Here is a 13,750-nt window from a genome sequence, read left to right as displayed (position 1 = left end):
TATGAGTATCATTGTAGGAAAGGAAAATTAGTGTTTGTTTTTAAAATGTTTAATTTCAACAAGTGATGTCAAAATCTGAAATGTTTGTGGACTACAATCCTTGCAGTAGTGGCCAGTGTGGTAGGGCAGAGCCACAGAGCTGTCCTCCTGACACCTGCAGCACTGCAGCTTACCTGGACAGGGCTGGGTGGCACATGGTAGTTGCAAGGTCAGGGTCATGCAGGTACACTGGCAGCAGGCTCTGTTAAGCTCTGACCTTGCTGCCGCCCTCCAGCCCTCCCAGTAAGCTGTAGCAAAGTCAGTGTTGGGAGGGCAGCTCCATGCGTCTGCCCTGCCACACCAACTGCTACTGATTCCATGTTGCCAACCTGATTTCTCATTGCACTTACCAGACGCCATGGGGATGAAACCAGAAGCCCTGTGTGAAGCTCTGAACTTTCTGCACTCAAGCAAGTGAACTGCTACTAAGCTTCTTACTGAGACCCTGTCAAGGTATCAATCTGGACTCACCTGCCCCTCCACCCCACCTTGGATCCGAATACCTGACCATACCAGTCCTTGAACAAATATTAGTGATACATGAAATAATTTTAACTTGGCTGACTCATCATTTCTAAAACGTTCCAAGGGAAGAGTGAAGACACATCTTCATTTCATTTGTAGAAGCAAAATAGTCTTCCTAATGTGGTATGTTTTCAGAAGAGAGGTTGTGTCTATCTACTGTTTTCAGGTTCACACTCTAGCCCCACGATTAATATAATAGTGTGGTGTGTTATAAGTATCATGTGGCTTTTTCTGCTGGAGCTGCATATCAAAAAGGGAAGATCACATTAGGTTACAAGTTTCTTTGAAATAGTATCTGCAGCTTCAGTGTGCCTATTGTTTGAAAGTTTACAGACTTGTTTTTTCCACTCAATATTATATTGCTAGCATTAGATTTGACATCTTCTGCTACATACAAAGAGTACCAACATTTTTTTTAATTATACAATGGCCAGAGCTTGGAAAAGTTATTTTTTTGAACTACAACTCCCATCAGCCCAATCCAGTGGCCATTATGGCTGGGGCTGATGGGAATTGTAGTTCAAAAAAAGTAACTTTTCCAAGCTCTGACAATGGCACTGTAGCACTGGCGAGCCATTGGAGGACAGAAACATGTGTTCCACATGGTCTGCTCTGCACCCTCTAAAGCAGCAAAATCTGCAAAGTGAAAGCTAATGGGTTCCTAGCTATCACTTGGGTGAGGAGCTGTAGTTCAGTAAGAATTCAGATGTTCCGTTGTTCGATCCCTAGCATCTCCAGAGAGGTCTGGGAAAGACTTCTGTCTGAAACACTGGAGAACTAGACGATAATGAGATTGGTGGACCAACAGTCTGAGTTGGTATAAGGCATCCAACTTTGCCTACTCACTTTACTTTATTTATATTTATTTATTACATTTATATTCCACCACTTCCCAGCTCAAGGTGGCGTACATCCTTCTCCCCCTTCCCATTTTATCCTCACAACAGCCCTGTGAGGTCGGTTAGGCTGAGAACCTGTGACTGACCCAAGGGCATCCAGTGAGCTTCATGACCAAATGAGAATTCGAATTTCTAACCAATATGCCACACTGATTCTCTTAGCATTTAACATTTTTTCCTCTTAGCTTTTAACATCTCTATAGGCAAATGTAGTAGATGACTTTATTGTGGATTTTGTCCACTAGAATTTATTTCAGGGGCTCACTGGAAGTCTAACAGCTTTCAAAGGCAGGTCAATCTATTCTGCACTCTTCTCATCACCGGATGCCTGGCTATGGCACAGATAGGGAGCCTGTGGCCTTCCAGATATTGTTGGACTCCCACTCCCATCATCCCCAGTTAGCATGACCAGTGCTAGGAATGATGGGAGTTGCAGTCCAACAATATCTGGTGGGCGACAGGTCTCACATCCCTATTCTATGGCAATGAACTCATTAAAGTCTTTCTCTAGATAACCCTCTTCTCACTTGAACAAAACACCAACTCACCCAAAGGACCCTGATGAATGTGTTGGGCCAGAAATTAATTGGAGCAGCTCTATATTTGTCACGGTGGCCATGAAGTCTTGAGTCACACCAGAAAAGGTGGCCTCGTCACCACAGAAGCTGAAATTCCCCAGGACTAAATACTTGGAGTTTACATACACTCAATAAAAGTAGTTTGACAGACAGGCTTTCTGGTGAGCAAGATGGAGTTTGGGGGGATCATGACCACTCTATCTTCCCATGCATCTTTGTCATGTTGATTCTGTTCTAAATATCAGGCCAGAAGCAGCTACGCAGGTATTACCAGACAAATCTGAGGGGGGGATCACAAACTGAACCCCCACCCAATATCTTTCAGTCCACTTTGACTTTACTACGACTGAGTCTCAGCTGGGGGAAGGGATGAACCAGATGGTTTGGGAAAACATCTAGTACACGTGGGCGAGAGAATGAACTGGAATAAAGTGTGTGTGAGAGAGCAAGAGGGTGGGGTTTCAAGGCTAGAATCACTGATGCAGCTTAGGAACTGCACTGGGCCAGGGGGTGGGAGTTATACTGAACTGCACACAGGAATTTCCATGGACATGGTGGATATCACTAGGATGACCTATCAGTAGTAGCCTATGTGGTGGGGTGGAGCTGTGGAACCAGTCTTCTGACACCTAGAAGGGGTGAGGCAGGGTGGTGGCAAGGGCAGAAGGGAGGTACCATGGCTCTGCCCCACCACATATCCCATTTGATTACCAATTACCAGGCTCCACTTGGGTCATGACCTCTGAAATGATCAAGACCAAAGATTCTAGCTCATTTGGAATTAATTAGCAGAGTGAGGCAGCTACTTCAGGTGGTAGATGCTGGGGTGCTGAATACTGATGAGCTACTGGAGGACAGAGATATGGCCTGCTCTGCACCCTCTAAAGCAGGGGCAGGGAGTCTGTGACCCCCCCAGATGTTGTTAGTCTCCAGCTCCCATTAGCCCCAACCACCATGGTCAGTTGTCAGGGAGGTGAGAGCTGTAGTTAGCTGTCCCTTTGTCCTCAGGTGCAGGTGGGATGCTGTTCCATTGCCTGTGTTGAAGTAAAATCCAACACAATTCTAGTCCAGCATCTCTGTACATGGAACGTGTATGTGTATGTATCCATCTTGTCCTTCGCCTCAGGCAGCACAGTGTCTTGAGACAGCCCTGCCTGAACCCATTTAACGTTTGTGTGTGTGTGTGTGTGTATTACACACGTACGCACACACGTGCTTAAATCTAGTAGGATTGAAGCTGCCTTTCTGTATACAGAAATGCAGCCCTGCTCAATAACTGCAGTTCTTTCTGTCCCCAAAATACCTATAAAATTAGTTTGGGTATACCATGTGCAGTGCATATTTTTTGTGGCCTCAGAAGACTTAATAAAACTCAGCATCAGCACTTCTTCCAAATTACAAGCAAATCAGGAAGTGGAGCTCTATCATACTCTTTGGCATACTTTAAGAGATTTTGTCTCTTTGATTCCTGTTACTGTAGGGTTTTTTTTTTTAAAGCAGGTCTATAAGTGAAAAAAATAACACACGTTATTCTTCTCCTAAAAAATTACCACAAGAGTTGTGATAGCATTTGTTATGTGAATAGTTAACATTTATTATTAATTGATACTATAATTAAAGCCATGCCAGTGTTTTCCATTAGCTTACTCTCAAATTTTTACAGAGCTGTCTGTCTGGTTTTAATCAAAACCAAATGGCAATCCAAGTTCCCAGGCTGGAGCAACTAAGAGGAAATCATTCAGAGGAGGCAGAAGAAAGCAGAAAGATAAACAGCAGATAGCTTCACCAAATCTGTATAGAATGGAGGATGTAGATGCTGTGGGCTGCTCCAGAGATATGATTCAGGCACCCTGTCAGACTGAAAAAGCATAGTTACAAGTGTTTTATGTCAGCTAAGTTCTAATATGATCAAGATAGAGTCTATCCTCATGCTTTCACAGTCCTGAATCTCTGACACACAGGAGAACTCTCCATAGAGGTACTGTGTTATATTTATATATTGAGGTACTGTGTTATATTTATATATTGATACTGCAGTTGCCTTTATATGCAATGGCATTCTTTTCTCATACTTCTTTCTCATTAGTTAAAAAGCACACTGGCAAAACTTTGTGTTTATCATTTATGCCGCTGTATTATCTATGCATCCTGACCCTTTTTCTCTCCTCATGCCTAGTTCTTGTGTGGTTATTATTTCCTCCATACACTAAAGAAAAGCTGCCTTTGAAGCATTGCAATATATTAATTGAAGCCACCTTTCTTAGCTGTTGTTCATTTGTTGCTCAAGAGAGAGAAACAAAAATCTGCAATGCTTTCAGAGTTGTGCTTGTATTTGGCACGGAGGGGTAGGTCAAGGACATTCATATTAATGTGTTTGTAAACTGCCATAAATTAGGGAATAGCATCCTAAATATCTCAAATCAGAGTTTTCTTGAGTGCACTGTTTCAGGCTTTTCTTCCCCATCTCTCTCTCTCTCACACACACACACTCAGTCACACACACACACTTTCACATGCCTACTACTCAACAGCAGGAAATACTTTTCAAGCAATCTGGGCCTGGTTCTTTGAGGCCCCGTCTCACAAAACATCAGTCTGCATTTAGTATGCAGAAGTAACTAGGGAAAGCTTGGTAGAATTCCTCTTAGACAAGGCTCCCTCCAGCTGCAGAATGTGTTTCGGTCAGAATCACACATATAGAGAAAAAGTGCTGAGAATAGAGCAATGATCTCAGCAATGAAATCTGAACTTTATGCTAGTGGAGGTTGAGTCGAATTCTGGGTGTATCCCCCCTCCCCCGCCTCTCTTTTTGCATACACAGGCAAAGTATTTAGAGAAGTAATTTTGACTACTTAAACCTTCCCAGCTGTGTGAGATAAACCTGAAAGGTTTGTTTTTTTAACTTCCTTTTTTAAAAACTTATTTGAGATATACAGACATTTTCTGGAATCTGTTAACAAAATGCCAGCACTCTGTAGTAAAGCTTTCTGCGCTGAAGATTGGAACAGTATAACTGGGATGAATAAAGTCACAGTAAGTGGACTATTGCATGTCAGCTGTGTCTTTTAATATATATGCAAGATAAAGCAAGGTGCAGTAAAAGCTTGCTATCTAAGGCTTTCTTTGTAAAATGCAAATGATACACTGAAATATCTGTTTAGACAAATGACACTTGCATGGTATTGACTTGTGTATTTTGCAATGGCTACAAAATCAAGGAATGTGAATAGATGTTCTCATTATCTTCACTATCAGTAAGAAAGATGGACTCTGAGGTAAAACGCCACTTCTCCCTTTGGTGAACACTTTTAGCTGTTTGTATCCACAGTGTCTCTCCTGGGCTGGGTCCTGTAGAATTTTGTGATATAAATGTAGTTGTAATGGGAATGGATGGATACAAAGTTACCAGATGTATCAGTTGAGAAGTGTTGGCTATCAGATGCATCAACAAAGAAGAGACCAAGTAAAAATAATGTAATCTAAGAATTTATTTTGTCTTGAAATATGCTAGTTGTTGTTTTAAGGGAGGGAAGAACTGCAACATAGTTAATACTACTTATAATGCAGCTTGAAGTTTTGATTCAGGATTCCATTTGGGTTCTTTCAAATGGCAAAAAGTTGTTCCATCATGACTTTTAGATGAAGCCAGTACAAAACCAACAGCACACAGCAGGAGCCACACAGGAATCGCATGTAAGAATTATAATTAATTATGTATACTGGATTGGTAAATTATTAGTCTGTCATCTAGTGTTAGCTGAATTACTGAAAGAAACTTTAGACTATAATACTAAGTTTTAAACACAGATGAAAAGTCAGTGATCTTGGATAAAAATGCCATTCATGTCCTATCTCCCCACCCCTCATTTATCATATTTGCTATTATGCATTAAATGTATAGGAGAAAATGTATTTGTTTCCCTCCACATGTCATTAAGGCTGCAGTCCTTTACATACTTATCTGAGAGTATGAGAAGACACTTATGAGAAGACGTTCATAGGACTGAATTCTCAAACAGTATTGTTACTGGACAGTTTTTAGGCCACTACATAGACCAGGAGTGAGCAACAGTTTCGGTCAATGGCTGCATTGTCTCGGGGTAATCTATGGGGGATGCATACAAATAGTGGGTGCACACTAAGGCTAGAGTTGATGGGTTCATCCCCCCACCCTCCAAATCCCAGCCACGCGTATAAGTGGGACCCGTTCGGGCAAATGACCATTAGCACCTCTCGAGAAGAGGAACTCTATACATTATTATGCAGTGTGTGCAGCAGTCCTTTTGTCTTTTTTGCATGACAGAATATACTGTTAATCAGCTTTATTCTGTGGCCCTGAGCTCTGATACTGCAAAAACGGGAGAAGCATTTGCTTTTTTCCACTCTATTGAGTGTTTTTGATATTAGTGGGTATCTAGCCAAGCATCATAGAATTGCATCTGCACATACAGTAATCTTCGCACCAAAATGTATCTCCTTCTCTAACTTAGATTGCTTGGCTTTTGTCTTTACATTTTACCCAGTTTGAGCATAGTCCCATTCAGAAGACCACAAACAGAGTACAGTCAATTCAGGGAAGGACAAATCAGGATTTCCCCATCGGGCCCCGTTCCTCAGCATCCACGTATAGAATGCACCATGTACACACGGTCTACATGTGTACAAACATTAGAGATGCAAATGGGCTCTTTTCATGCGTTCTGTATTCTGGGTGTCCTCCTTGTCCTTCATCCAAGGTATAGAGTGCATGGACAGAGCCTAGACAGATACAGTGTGCACATATGAAGCCTTAGTGCACAAAGTGAAATTTATGTGTGTGGGGGGGCTACCGTCCCAGTCTCAGCCTCCCCTCCATGAACTGATGGTCTGCACAGATTATGAGTAGTCTGTGCTGGTGTGCCCTCTCTTGCAGTTCATTTTTCAAATTTATTTATTTTTTTAAGACTTTTCTAGGCCATTTTAAAGGTCAGTGTCTTCTCAGGGCAGCTAATATAACAGAATTAATTTCAAAAACCATATCCATCATGAGGCACCCCTCATTCTTTATAGCTGTTTTCAACAACAACAACAAAATGGTCCTACAACTCTGCACAAAAAGGCTTCTCAGAATCCTCCACCTGATTTGTGGGCAGAGAAATTGGAGGGATTACTTTATCGCATTTTTCCAAGAGGTGGTGAAATTCTCCCAACAGTTTCTCAAGGATGGGGATCACTGTTAGTGGTGGCAGTAGCACAGCTCCTTTCTTTTTCCTAAGGGTTTTTGTTTGCTTATCTGCAAGTAGCAACAGCAGCAACTATGTTGGCAGCCTGGACACCATTTTGCATCCACAGTGCCCCAGAAGTAATGTCATGCCAGGGCACTGGGAAGGGGGGAATGGCAGTTGCCACCAATGGAGAATAGTCTGAGAAAAGTCTGCAAAGTGGTCTTTTTCTGGGTGCCTGGGAAAAAGAAAAATCTCAGAAGTTTCTCAGAAAGCAATGTCTTCTGTAGCATATTCAGCAGTAAGTAGAACTCTGTACCCATTTCACTTCTACTCTTCCCTGTATTGCTGGTAGATTGTGCCAGTTCTCAGGTCCTGCCATTTAAATGGTAAGGGCAGTAGCTCAGTGGTAGAGTATCTGCCGTACACGAAGAAGGTCCCAGATTCAGTCCCTGGGGTCTTCAGGCAGGCCTGGGGATATCTCCTCTCTGAAACCCTGGAGAGCTGCTACCGATCAGTGTAGACAATACTGACCTAGATGGTTCAATGGTCTGACTTGGTATAAGGCAACTTCCTATGTCCCTGTGCTTGAGATGGGACAATGTGATCCACCAAGTCAAAAGCCTCTACCTGCTATGTGTTGTTGTGAACCACTAGAAGCTTAACGAGCCCATTTTTGCTGCTTGGGAAGGAAGATGCCATCAAGTTTCTGGCAGAACATAAAACATGGCTGTGGGCTATGTTGGCTTGGTGGCTTGCAAGTTGTCCAGACCTCAGACAGTCCAATGAGCACAGAGATTGGTATGGGCAGGAATTTTCTCATTTGCTTCAGTGTTGACCTGAATACTGTTCCTTTTGTCCTTCTGTCTGCAACCTTGAATGGCTCACCGTAAGAGCACTTCCTTGCAAGTCAGGAGGTTTCTGGTCCAAATCCCTGACAAAGTAAGGTCTTGGATTTATGTTCACTGAGCAGCAAGTGTATTTGTATATGCATGAGCTCACTGTGCTCTAAGGGCATGTTACAGTTTTACACAACTAAATTGTGAACCTATGGGACTGTATTTATGAGCCTTCCAGTTGTATAAAACTATTCTGCTGAACTATTATGATTGCTGTTCATTCTCTCGTGTCCATCTGTACCTATTCACTGCACCTTTTCCTCTCTCCCATTCCTTTCCTTCATGTATTCTGCTCTTTGCATGTTTCATAATTCTTTCATGTTGTAGGCCAAATAAATCATAATTGGAAATTGTAACTAGTGGATGCAAGCCAATGCACTTAGCTTGTGTAATTTATTTTGAATGTGCAATTTGGATATCCTTGAGCCCAAATCTGAATTATTTTGGCCTTATCTCTGCACAGGCCTGAATTGTGGGAACTTTCTTTGTAGGATATATTAAAATGGTATATGCAGGCCCTAGTTCCAGTTCTGGGCACTGTACTTGAAGAAGGTTATAGACAAATGGATTCAGATGAAGGCAAAGAGCATCCTCAGCACTGGATCCATTTCAGTCTGTGCTGATCAGCAGAGGCAGTCTTCTTGGTAGTTCCACCACCCTCAGACGTTTGGGGATTGGTGGCCTGGGAGACAGCTTTTCCTGTGGCTGGCACTAAGATTGTGAAATTCCCTCCCTACACTTTGTGTGGCACTTTAGCTATACAGTGTCTGGCACTTTAGCTATACAGTTTTTGGCAAATGTTAAAGACACACCTCTTTACCCTGGCCTTCAGAACCTGAGATGTATGCTTTCAGGACATGCCCCTATTCCTGTGAATGTAATGTAGTTTTAATGGCTTTTATTTTAGATTTTGTAACCCACCCTGGGATCTATTGGTGAAGTGTGGGCAATAATAATAATGATAATGATGATGATATGGATGATAAGGATAATGATAATAAATAAATATAGAAAACAAGTCCTATGAGAAATGTTTGAAGGGGCTCTCTATGTTTAGCCTGGAGAAGACAAGATTGAGAAGGGACATGGTGATGGCACTCTTCAAATACTTGAAGAGCTTTCTCATAGAAAGGGAAAGACTTATTCTCTGTGACCCCGAGAACAGGACTAAATCTAATGGCCATAAGTTATAGGGTGGTACATCTCAGCTGAACATTAGGAGAAACTTCTTAATGCAAAGAGTAGTTGAATACTGGAACCCAGTTCCCTAGAGGTGTTGTATGCTCTCCCTAATTGGACATATTCAGGGAGTTGCTGGACAGCCATCTGTTTGGGGATGCTCTAGCTCTAGATTTTCTGCACTGAGCAAGGGGCTGGATTAAATGGCCAATAAAGCCCCCTTCCAACTCCGTAATTCTATAATTTGCATGCAGTTGGTTCAATACTCTAGCAAAAAAAACTCAGATGGCAGGACAGGAAAAGACTCAGCCTTGGAGAGTCACTGTCAGTTAAGAGTACATATTATTGGGTTAGGTGGGCCAAAGGTTTGACTTATTGCAAGGCAGCTTCATTTGGTATGATCCTTATTGTGAGAAAATAGCAAGGCTGTGGAGTCGGAGACATGGAGTCGGAGTCGGAAGCAATTTTGGGTGGAGTCGGAGTCGATAGAAATGTTCCGACTCCGGCTTCAAAATAAAAACTTTCATAGGAATTTAGGAAAGTTTTCTTGTTCAGAAATTTTAATCAAATAAATATATTTTATGTTCTATCAATCTAGCTTGATGATTCATGTGGTGGTGATGAAATGCCTTGTGCCACCATTTTACTACAGTAAATTTGTTATTACTAGTTAATATACATTTGCCATTTATGAAGGAGTCAGAGTCGGACAGCAGAAAAATAGAGTCGGAGTCGGAGTTGAAGGTTTGGCGTACCGAATCCACAGCCCTGGAAAATAGTGCATCATCATAGCTCTGTCATTCTAGGGGATACAAACACCATCCCTCTTCCAGGTCAATTATCACTGCTCAGGATACGCACACACACACACACACACACACACACACACAAACAGAGAGAGAGAGAGAGAGTATTTGGAGATCACTGGCTAATTATAGTTCTTACATGTGTCTTTCATCTATGATTATGTTTTTAGCTTCTAAATTTTCATGTTTTACTTTCTACTGAATAAGCACTCATGTAGTCCTTTAGGAGAAGATGTGTGATCATGAGAAAGGTTCTCCCTTTTTCCCAATAGAACTTCAGATGTAACATGAACCATAGTTTAGTACTATGTGAACAACTCTGAGGTTCATGCAATTTCCACCTCCCCACCCTCCTCTGGCACAGCGAAGAAGAGGAGATAGGAAGCATTTGCTTCCATTTTCAACTAACTGCAGTTTCCTCTTTAGTCCAATAGTTTGCCCAACTATGGTTTATCTGAATAAGCCAAGATGGTATATGCAGGCCATAGCTCCATGTTTTCTGATTCTGGCTTATTTGGATAAACCAGCCTTTCCCAACCTTTGGGTCTCTAGATGTTGCTGGACTACAATTCCCATCATTCCTGACCATTTGCCATGCTGGCTGGGGCTGATGGGGACATCTGGGGACCCAATGGTTGGGAAAGGCTGGGATAAACTATAACTAAAGTACCAGAATTTCCAGTTCAGACAAGAATGGAACCAGAACTTCCAGTCTCCTCACTGCTACACTGGAGAAAAGGAGGGAGGAGTGTCAGATGCTGTTGGATTTATGTGTTCCCCTGTGTGGTGAATCATTGAAATGCATCTACTCAGTGAAATATAGTAGGGTCCTGCTTTTCGGTGGCTTGCTTTGCGGCATTCCACTAATACAGCGGCTTTCAATTAGAATAAGGCCCCAGTCATACGGCTCTTGTTACGCTTTTATGGTATTTTTCAGGTGTCAGGCACCATTCTATTGAATGAGTTCTGCTTTTAGGAGGGTTTCGCCTTTAGGTGGGGGTCTGGAACGTAACCCGCTGTATGAGTGGGGCCCTACTGTACTTTCAGACCCTCCACCCAGATCCTCCAGGAGAGCAATTAGTGTAGGAAAGCTTCTTGTTCCAGCTGAGCTTTGCTTGAACAAGGCCTTCCTGAGTTTTGACATGTTCCAATATTCTTGATTTCTTGACTGTTGGATAGCTTTCCTCCTGACTGATCTGTGGTTCTGACTTACCCTTCAGTCCTCACTACTGACTGCTCCCACGGTACCTGGCTTCCAGCTCCTGGCTCATTCCAGGCCTCAGCTCATGACCCAACCCAGACAGGGGGAACAGGCTCATGCACATAACACTAAACTATGCCTTAGCATTATTTATTTATTTATCATTTGATTTATATCCTGCCTTTCCTCCCAGCAGGAGCCCAGGGCAGCAAACTAAAGCACTAAAAACACTTTAAAACAACATAAAAACAGACTTTAAAATACATTAAAACAAAACATCTTTAAAAACATTTCTTAAAAAAAAGTTCAAGACATCTTTTAAAAAAAGGTTAAAAACATATTTTTTAAAAAAAGGTTAAAAACTTTTTTTTTTTTTTTAAAGGTTAAAAACATATTTAAAAGCAGTTCCAACACAGATGCAGACAGGGATAACATTACATTACATACATCCTAACCAGGACTGTGGCTGTAGTACAGGGGTCTGGACACTGGTAGCACTAGGAACAAATTGACTACCATTGTTATAGACTTAGAGAGATGGGGAATCGCAGCCTTATTTGTAGCAGAAATATTTGAAAGGCTAATTTCATGTAAATGTTTTCCATCAACTATTTCCTCTCTTACTGGCATTCCATTTTACAAAGTTCCCAAGTGTCAGCATTTCTTCACCTGCATGAAAATAGGAAATTCTGGCATTCTTTACTGGAAATGTTAGCTTAAACCTCATCTCTACTAAGCAGCCAAGTCCAGTTTGGCAACTGTTTTCAGCAGAAACAACTGTTTTCAGTTGTTTCAGAATGGTGTCTTAAAAGGTTTAGCTGCTAGTGTAAATGCTGTGAATACATTTTTGTCCTGTTTGGAAAACATGCAGTGGAAATATTTGAGAGTCAAATGTCAATAATATTTTCTGTAATGTGTAGTACACTTCTCTTCCACCTATGCTACCAGTGGAACCATTTTCAACACCAAGTCAACACAGGTACTTGGTGATGACAACAGTTGTCAGCAATCGTACAGTTCCTTAGTGCATCACAAGACCACATTGTACAGATGTTGGAAGTGGGCACAAGTAAATTGATTTCAGCAGCATGCAGGTGCAAGCTTTTATCATTAGATTATAGTTTAGTATTTTTTAAAATACATTGACTAAGTAATTCTATGTGCTTCTGCATAGATGGAAATTCAAATGAACATGCATGTACAGAATCAACTTTGCTGATAGTTGGGCTCCTACAGATACTGGTTAAATATTTATTATTTTATTTATTTTATTTTTTTCATTTTTTATACCGCCCACAGCCAGAAGGCTCTCTGGGCGGTGCACAACAGTAAGTAAAATACAATAAAATCACATAAAAAACACTAAAAGGCAAACATATTAAACAATTAAACAATCTGGTACATATTAAAAGCTAATAAAATATATTAAAATGCCTGGGAAAATAAAAAGGTTTTGACCTGGCGCCGGAAAGATAGAAGTGTAGGCGCCAGGGGTACCTCGTCGGGGAGACTGTTCCATAATTCGGGGGCCACCACTGAAAAGGCCGTAGATCTTGTTACAACCCTCCGAGCCTCTCTATGGGTCGGAACTTGGAGGAGGGCCTTTGATGTTGAACGTGTGAACGGGTAGGTTCGTATCGAGAGAGGCGTTCAATACAATAAAAGTTGTTGTTTTGCACCCGTGTTGGACTACGACCTGGGAGAACAGGGTTCAAATCCCCACACAGCCATGAAGCTCACTGGGTGACCTTGGGCCAGTCACTGCCTCTCAGCCTCAGAGGAAGGCAATGGTAAACCCCCTCTGAATACCACTTACCATGAAAACCCTATTCATAGGGTCGCCCATAAGTCGGAATCGACTTGAAGGCAATCCATTATTATTATTTGCTTTTTTTCCAGAAAGAAACTCAAAACGACTTACAACATTGAAAACATATAAAAAGAATAAAAACATCCTAAAATACTCATGAAATACATAAATTTTAGTACAAGAAGCACATTTCTGGCAACTCTTACATTAGAAAACACAAACGTTATAGTCCTTTAAATACAGTGGAAAGATTTAAAGTGCCTCTATACCATCACAGAGCCAGTGTGGTATGGTAGTTAGAGTGTTAGACTACGACCTGGGAGACCAGGGTTCAAATCCCCACACAGCCATGAAGCTCACTGGGTGACCTTGGGCCAGTCCCTGCCTCTCAGCCTCAGTGAAGGCAATGGTAAAACCACCTCTGAATATCACTTACCATGAAAACCCTATTCATAGGGTCGCCATAAGTCAGAATTGACTTGAAGGCAGTACTTTTATATTTATACTGTCACTATTTTACAGGAGCGATTCAAGCACATACCAGAACTTTAGGTTTGCACCGTTAAAATTGATTAAAACCCTCTGCTGCCTTAGGGCAGCAAATCCACTTTTA

At 41.7% G+C, this 13,750-nt stretch overlaps 1 protein-coding gene across 6 annotated transcripts in view; it reads left to right on the top strand.

Annotated features, from left to right (window-relative positions):
• Positions 1-3,806: 3,806 nt before the first annotated feature.
• The window catches only part of DLC1 (DLC1 Rho GTPase activating protein), a 357,215-nt gene continuing 347,271 nt past the window's right edge, over positions 3,807-13,750 (top strand). For 4 of the 6 annotated variants that reach the window (XR_009757974.1, XM_061585380.1, XM_061585379.1 and 1 more), the window contains exon 1: positions 4,569-5,074. The gene's annotated coding sequence lies outside the window, so the exon portion shown is untranslated. Of the gene's footprint in view, positions 4,020-4,568; positions 5,075-13,750 lie in introns of those variants that run through there. The other 2 variants (XM_061585377.1, XM_061585378.1) reach the window with 2 other exon arrangements.

Source organism: Rhineura floridana, chromosome 9 (genome assembly GCF_030035675.1).
Source record: "Rhineura floridana isolate rRhiFlo1 chromosome 9, rRhiFlo1.hap2, whole genome shotgun sequence".
NCBI lineage: Eukaryota > Metazoa > Chordata > Lepidosauria > Squamata > Rhineuridae > Rhineura > Rhineura floridana.
Note: the sequence above shows the minus strand (reverse complement) of the source record. Positions and strands in the feature narration are given on the sequence as shown.